Below are 7479 nucleotides of genomic sequence, written 5' to 3'. Positions count from 1 at the left end.
CTCCTTGCAGCTTTGACACCTAGCTTTCTCTTCGTTCAGCTGAGATGGCATGAGATGGCATAAGATGAGCAATTAATGTCCCATGTTGGCTTTGAATACCGAAGGCTTTGATCTGTTCTGTATTGGCTGAAAATATCCCTAAATTTTCGGTTCTGGTCCCCCATCACCGAGTATGCAGCAGTGGATACTTTAATTCTTTAATAACCCAAGAGAATAGGGTAACACCATGCTCCTGATATGCTGGAGGCTTCCTTGGTAGACAGGTGTGACACAAGAGTGGATACAGAGTTGACCATTAAAACCTCCAATTCTCTAGGAAGTGGACACTCCCCCGCGCAAACATCATGGCAATCATTTTTGAGACACTGAATGTGATCTTCCCCGCCAGCAAATTTGAAATATTCTGGCATGTCAGCTATAGTTACATAACTGAAAACAGGCCAACTTGATTTCAGAAAGAATGAAAGTATAAATTACTAGTAGAGAAAATTGTAAGTGTAGCCAGTTGCGATGAGTGAAATAACTCCAATGATCAATGTAGACAGCAGTGTTACATTCAGAAGTAAACCCTGCCCCAGGTAACCTGCTAATGTTATTGTACCATCTGCAAGCACTCGAGCCAATGTTCCAGCTTCTGTGGACAGCAAACCACCGTTGTAGGCCCCTCGTGCTAACCTTGAGGACATGACCTTTGATAATAAGAAAAGGTTCACACCTTCAAGAACTTCTGCAGATACAAATGTGATAAATGCTCCACTCACATACTGTGCAACTGAGTAGGGGAATATTATATTGAAGCTTAGCAGGATACCAACGCATGTAAACACTTCAGCAGCAAATGCTAAATGCCAATCTTCGAACAGGTTGGGATACTCTTCTGGATCTGCTAAAGCTTCAGCTGCCTTTTGGTTCACCTTTTTTAGATCATTACGCCAAAATAGAGACAATTTCTGAAACCTTGCTGGGAAGATAGGAACGAGCCATAAAAGCAGCTTCAGGTATACGATTGCTGTCTACCAAAAGTTGAATGCATTCTTCTAACTTTCCCAGCATGAATAAACACAGGAAAGAAACATTCGATGCAAGTTTCGAGATCCCTTCTGCATCTTCCAAGGAAGAATAGAGAAACAACAGTCCACTCAGATCTGCTGCACGGCTTAGGCAATTTTCTGCCATATCTAACTTTCCAAAGGACATGGCAAGCTCCCCCAATTGCTTCCATTTTGATTCACTTTGAGATTCTATTGCTATTTCCTGTGCAACTTCAAGTCTTCCAAATTGCACAGCTAAGTCAAATTTGTAATCAGGATCAGTAGCCACTTCAAGAGCTTCCTCCAGCATTCCCCGAGACTCAAGAAAACGAGCCACACTGTTAAGATGTTCCCTTGGAATTGTGGGCAAAATATCATTTGCCTTCTTCAAATCTCCACGCATAACAAGAGTCTTGTACTCTGTTAAGCTAAGCAATAATGTATAGCTCATCACGTTGAATTCTTTGTCAATTAGGTACACTCGACTCTGGCTGGATAGATAGCCTAACAGATACATTGGTCGATCCAAATGACACATGGTAATTACCTCGCCATCAACACAGTAGTTGAGGCGCCAGGCTGAGTTATTGTAAATAAAAGGATCCCCGACCCATAGGCCTGTATGAATTCGTTCACTTATCTCATACAACAGTTCAAATGCATCCTTCACTCCCTGCTCATCCATATTTGGTTTAGCTCGTTGCAAGCCTGATTCACAACCATGCGAGCTTCATAGTTATCTACATAGCTTAACACTAAATCAACTCCACTTTGTCGACCTCTTGTGGATCCAATAACTTGGTTGGTCAGAGTCTCCATGAATTTCTCAAAACCCTTCACTGTTGTAATATTCAATGTGTGGCTCTCAATCAAAACATCTGGATTAATTTCAGCAAGTGTCTGAGTAGCAGCATCTATCTTAGTCATGCCAACCTGTTCTGGCCGGAAGAAGAGACGATTCATATTTGCCAATTCCACTGTGTCATAGTCATACAGCAAAAGGCGCCCAATTCCACATCTTGCAAGCATTTCAGCTGCAACACTTCCTACGCCACCAATACCAACCGTGGAAACTGAGAATTCTCGAATCCGCTCATAGTTGTTCACAATACCCATTCACTTCAATGCCATAAGTCTACTATATGGATTACTGTCCATTATTTCAGAGCTCATATCCTTCACCTTTGGGCGTCGCATAGCCACACCTTTTACAGTCGTGGAAATCTGCTCTGCATGATGTTGCAACTTGGTAAGCTGAGATTGAATTTTGGTATCTAATGGTGACAATGATAACGCTGATTTAAGGCCTTCCAAAGCATCCAGTAGCTCCTTCTCTTCCTCAATATAACAAGCATTCAATCATGAAGCCACGCCAATGCCTTAGAGGAACGTGTAGTCAAAATAGTAAATGTAAAGAGTACTCCTCCTTCAGAATCTTGCCATGTGTCATACAGAGCTGCAAAAACAAGGGGTTTTTTATCTTGAAAATGTATATAGAATGGTTGCTTCTTCGCTCCATCCTTTTTCCACTCGTAAAAACCTTCAACTGTCACAAGGCAACAATAACTTGGAATAAGTCGACGAAAGAAGCCTTCTCATGAACCGATTCTGATCGAGCATTGGTTTCAAAGAGGACCACGATTTTGAGACTTGGGTATGAAACAGAGCTTTGATGGACCTCCGTTGGTGATCATGAGAGCCTGCCACAACAGCTGTGAGCGCAAAGTAAAACTACTACTGGGAAGTTCCCCGTCAAAGCATATGCAGACAACGGAAACCTTGACTTCCATTCGACTTCATAATAATTTATATTACCGCTATCCCCTTTTCACACATATATATATTTATTAATGCATCCCTCAGGCACAACCTTGGAATTTGAAATATCTTCCATTCCATTCCATGCCCCTGTCTCAATCTGCTAGCCCGAGATTCATTTGATTTGGATCAGATAAGGACATAAAGGAACAAGGCAATACTAATCGCGTAAAGACCGCCAAGGTCCGCAAGGAATAATACAGGTCCCATGATTTCCTCAGTATCAATCTCAACAATATAATCAGAAATCTCATAAGCTGTAGCCCCTTTGATGCCAAAAGAGCCTGCACGTGTCAAGACCGACATGTAAGACCTTACACATGCTATTCCCGTAAAATTCTTGCAGAAAATATGACAGCTGGTGTGAGATGTGCTATGGATCAGCACGAATTCCCCATTTCGTAGCACAGTTAGTGCAAAGTCGGTGTTTTTTCGCTACGAAATCACTAAAACAGGTTGCGCTGCGAAACTGCTAAAAGATTTATGCGCTGCGAAAACACTTTGTCCTTAAGCTAGACTGAAAATTTTGGCAACAGAATTTTCAATGATAACACTTTGATTGACTTAGGGGCTGCTATCAACATATGAGTAGACAAACTATGGAACAGCTTAAACTTCCTAATCTTCTTTTTACACCCACCTTACTACAACTTGCAAATAGATCAATAATCAAACCAGATGGTGTATTAGAAGATATTTCAGTCTCCTTAGATTCTTGGGAATATCCAGTAGATTTCATGATCTTGACTCCCAAAAGTAATTTAGGAGGGTACCCACTTATCTTAGGAAGACCTTGGCTAGCCACAGCTGATGCTTTCATTAGTTGTAGATCTGGAGATATGTACATTTCTGATGGTAATTCGACAAAGAAATTCAATCTCTATCCTTCAGCAAAAGCAATTGCAGAAGTAGGAGACAAGGAATGGGTTGATGATGAGGACAGTATACAACCAGTCTTTACCATTTCTAAAATCAGTGAAGATAGTCAAATTCTGAATACATTAGAAAATTTTGAAACATATTCAAAATATGACCACACACATTTTCAGTTAGATTATGATATTGAGTACTTATCATCAAGACAAATGTCTCTTTACTCTATGGAAGAGTTTGGTAGTTCTACCATTGATATTTTTCCAGGTAAGACATTGAATATCAACAAAAATTTGGAAAAGTCACAACAGGGAGAGCTAACCAAAATCTTACAAAAACATTCTACTGCATTTGCATGGGAGTATACTGATATGAAAGGTATTGACCCTAAGACTTTCATCCATCATATCTTTATCGAGGAAAACAGTAGACCAATCAGACAACCTCAGAGAAGGATGAATACAAATCTCAGGGAGATAGTGAAAGAAGAGCTCCAAAAACTACTCAATGTAAACTTCATTTATCCAATTTCAGATAGTCAATGGGTTTCTCCTTTGGTTAAAGTACCCAAAAAAGAATGGTAAATAGAGGGTATGCATTGATTACATGGAATTGAACAAATCAACTTTGAAGGATCACTTTCCCTTGCCCTTTATTGATCAGGTATTAGATACATTAGCAAGCAAAAAGTACTTTTCATTTCTGGATGGTTTTAGTGGTTATAATCAAATGCAGGTAGCACCTAAGGATTAGGATAAGACCACATTTACCTATCCATGGGGAAATTTTGCTTATCGAGTGCTTCCTTTTGGATTATGTAATGCACCCGCAACATTCCAAAGATCAGTACTAGGAATGTTTTCTGATCTAATCCATGATTGTGTAGAGGTTTATATGGATGATTTTACAATTTATGGTAATTCGTTTGAAGAGGCATTAGAAAATTTGGAAAAAGTCCTTATAAGATGTAAAGAAACAAACCTCTCACTAAGCCATGAAAAATTCTTTATGATGTTTACTGAAGGTATTGTTTTAGGACATCATATTTCAGGGGATGGGATTAAAGTTGATAGATCAAAAGTTGAAGTCATCTCCAAATTGCCTATTCCAAATTGTCAAAAAGATGTTAGAAGTTTTCTAGGATTTACTAGATATTATAGAAGATTTATAGAAAAATTCACTAAAATAGCATCTCCACTCTTCAAACTGCTTACAAAAGATTTTGAATTCAAACGGGATCCTGATTGTCAATCAGCATTTGAAACTTTGAAAAAAAAAATATCTGAAGCACCTATCTTGAGAGTACCAAATTGGAAAGTTCCTTTCCATATTTCTACAGATGCTTCAGATACAGCTTTAGGAGCTGTGTTGGGTCAAAAAGATTTAGTTCCTTATGCCATTTACTATACCAATAAAAATTTAACTCCCACTGAGTTGAACTATACTGTGACTGAAAAAGAGTTCTTAGTTGTTGTTCATGCAATCAATAAGTTCAGACATTATATAACAGGCTATGAAACTTTTTTTCATACTGATCATTCTACAATTAGATATCTAATGAACAAACCTATTAGTAATGGCAGAGTTACAAGGTGGCTCCTACTTTTACAGGAATTCAATATTACTGTGTTGGATAGACCAGGGAAGCAAAATACAGTAGCTGATTTCTTGTCTGGGATTCAGAATACTAAAGAAGACTCTCCTGTAGAGGATAAGTTTCCTGGTGAATATTTATTTGCAGTAACTACTAAGACCCCTTGGTATGCAGATATATCTAACTATTTGGTTACAGGGAAACTACCTCCACATTTATTTCCTGGTGAGAGAAGAAAGATTATTCAGGAGAGTTCAAAATATTCATGGATTTCTAACGAATTGTTTAAAACTGGGCCAGATCTTGTGATCAGAATATGTGTTTGGGAAGATCAAATGGCTGATATCCTCAAATCATGTCATGATGAACAATGCGGCAGACACTTTGCTGACAAAAGGACAACCTATAAAATCCTCCCTTTAGGATATTAGTGGCCATCCCTCTTCAAAGATGAAAAACAATGTGTCAAAAGGTGTGACAGCTGCCAAAGAGTAGGGAAACCTACCCTTTCAAATGAAATTCCATTGCAGCCATAGGTACTCATTGAAGCCTTTGAAAAATGGGATTTAGATTTTATTGGACCTATTAACCAACCATCTAAAAAAAGAAAGTATATATTGGTATGTATTGATTATGTCACTAAATGGGTAGAAGCCAAAGCATTATTTTCTGCTACTGAGCATTCAGTTGCCAGTTTTCTTTATGAGGATATTTTTACTTGCTTTGGTGTTCTAAGAGAAATTGTGACAGATCAAGGAAGTCAATTCACATCCAATCTGGTGGAGAAGCTGATGGAAGAATACAAAGTCAAGCATAGAAAATCTACTCCTTACCATCCGCAAGAAAATGGTCAAGTGGAGTCTACAAACAAATTTGTTGAAGGCATCATCACCAAGACTGTTCATCTACACAGAAGAGATTGGGCAGAAAGGCTTCCTGAAGCCTTGTGGGCCTACAGAACTACATGGAGAAATACAACAGGACATTCTCCCTATGAACTTGTTTATGGGAAAGAAGTCCTGATCCCCGTTGAGTTCCAAGTCAAAACTTTCAATATGGCAGTTCAGTTGCGAATGGATCTATCAGAAGCCCAAAAGCATATAATGGAGCAGTTGAATGAGCTAGATGAGATCAGACAAAAGGAAATCCTAAGAACTAATCTAGTTCAATATAAAAGAGCTAAGTGGCATGACAAATACATCAAGGAGAAAAAGTTTCAAGAAGGAGATTGGGCATTGCTATTTGATTCCAAGTTTAAAGATTTTAAAGGAAAATTTCAGACTCATTGGCTTGGGCCATATGAGATTGACAAAATCTTTAGCAATGGAGCAGTAAGAATAAAAACCATTGATGAACATCAAACTCCTCTTATTTTTAATGGCCACAGATTAAAGATCTATCATAAGCCACTCTCAAAAGAGGAATTTGTCAAAATATTTCAAGATAGTTCTACAATAAGACTGGTGAAGAAGAATCCTTCTTCTCCACCAGCCTAGCCTTTGTTCTTTTCTATTTTTTAAAAAATATATGTGTGTGTGTGTGTGTGTGTGTGTGTGTGTGTGTGTGTAAGCCTAAAAACCAATCACTGATTGGCAGTCTTATACAGAAAACACAGGAAGAAAATCAGGAACTCCTGATGCCCTATATTTTCCAAATATATATATATATATATATATATATATATATATATATATATATATATATATATATATTCTCTCATTGTATTCATAGTTTCATGACATCTCACTTCACTTCATTTCACCTCATTTCACTTCACTTCATTTCATTTTCATTTCATCATCTCATTCCGCCAATAAAATTCCTTTTATGACCATTTTCATTCACTCAGCCATTATTTATCCATCTCCATTCAGTCATATGATCATTGTGTCAGTTTCCGCAGCTGAACCCAGTTTCCGCAGCTAGAAGCTGATTCCGCAACCACCACTCTGTTTTTCAACACTGACAGTCAGATGTTAGTTAAATGATCATGAAAATCAAATGCAGGTATGCAAAAAGGAAGATATTTTAAAGATATAAAGCACCTAGAAGCATCATCAGGAAGCAACCAATCAAAGGTCAATGGACGGAAGTGGTAAGTTCCAAGGTACAAGCAAAGTTTATTTCCAATAGCGTTTTAAAACACATTTTACATAGTTATGA

The 7479-nt window shown here is 38.1% G+C and overlaps 2 pseudogenes; both read right to left on the bottom strand.

Moving 5' to 3' along the window:
* Positions 1-476: 476 nt before the first annotated feature.
* Positions 477-1716, bottom strand: LOC149242998 (coatomer subunit beta'-1 pseudogene; annotated as a pseudogene).
* On the bottom strand, positions 1716-3155 carry LOC149242997 (ubiquitin-like modifier-activating enzyme 5 pseudogene; annotated as a pseudogene).
* Between the last annotated feature and the right edge of the window lie 4324 nt (positions 3156-7479).

Source organism: Pinus tabuliformis, chromosome 8, assembly GCF_031772625.1.
Source record: "Pinus tabuliformis cultivar Carrire ecotype Pingquan chromosome 8, CPIR1, whole genome shotgun sequence".
NCBI lineage: Eukaryota > Viridiplantae > Streptophyta > Pinopsida > Pinales > Pinaceae > Pinus > Pinus tabuliformis.
This window is presented reverse-complemented; position numbering and strand designations above follow the sequence as displayed.